The following is a 208-nucleotide window of genomic DNA, read 5'->3' as shown; positions in this document are numbered from 1 at the left end:
AGGGTGTGCTGTTTTTCTTCCTGTTTTTCATTCTGTTTTTGCTTTTTTCATTAATTTTGTGACTTCTCATGATCATCAACCGACAAAAAAAATAAAATAACAAAAGAAAATATATAAAATATAACATTGGGTTGCCTCCTAACAAGCGCTTCTTTGATGTCAGTAGCTTGACAGAGGACTCTCATGGAGCCTCACAGATATTCAGAGC

The sequence above is a fragment of the Arachis duranensis genome, chromosome 10, assembly GCF_000817695.3.
Source record: "Arachis duranensis cultivar V14167 chromosome 10, aradu.V14167.gnm2.J7QH, whole genome shotgun sequence".
NCBI lineage: Eukaryota > Viridiplantae > Streptophyta > Magnoliopsida > Fabales > Fabaceae > Arachis > Arachis duranensis.
The sequence above is the reverse complement of the archived record's forward strand: the minus strand, read 5'-3'. Positions refer to the sequence as shown.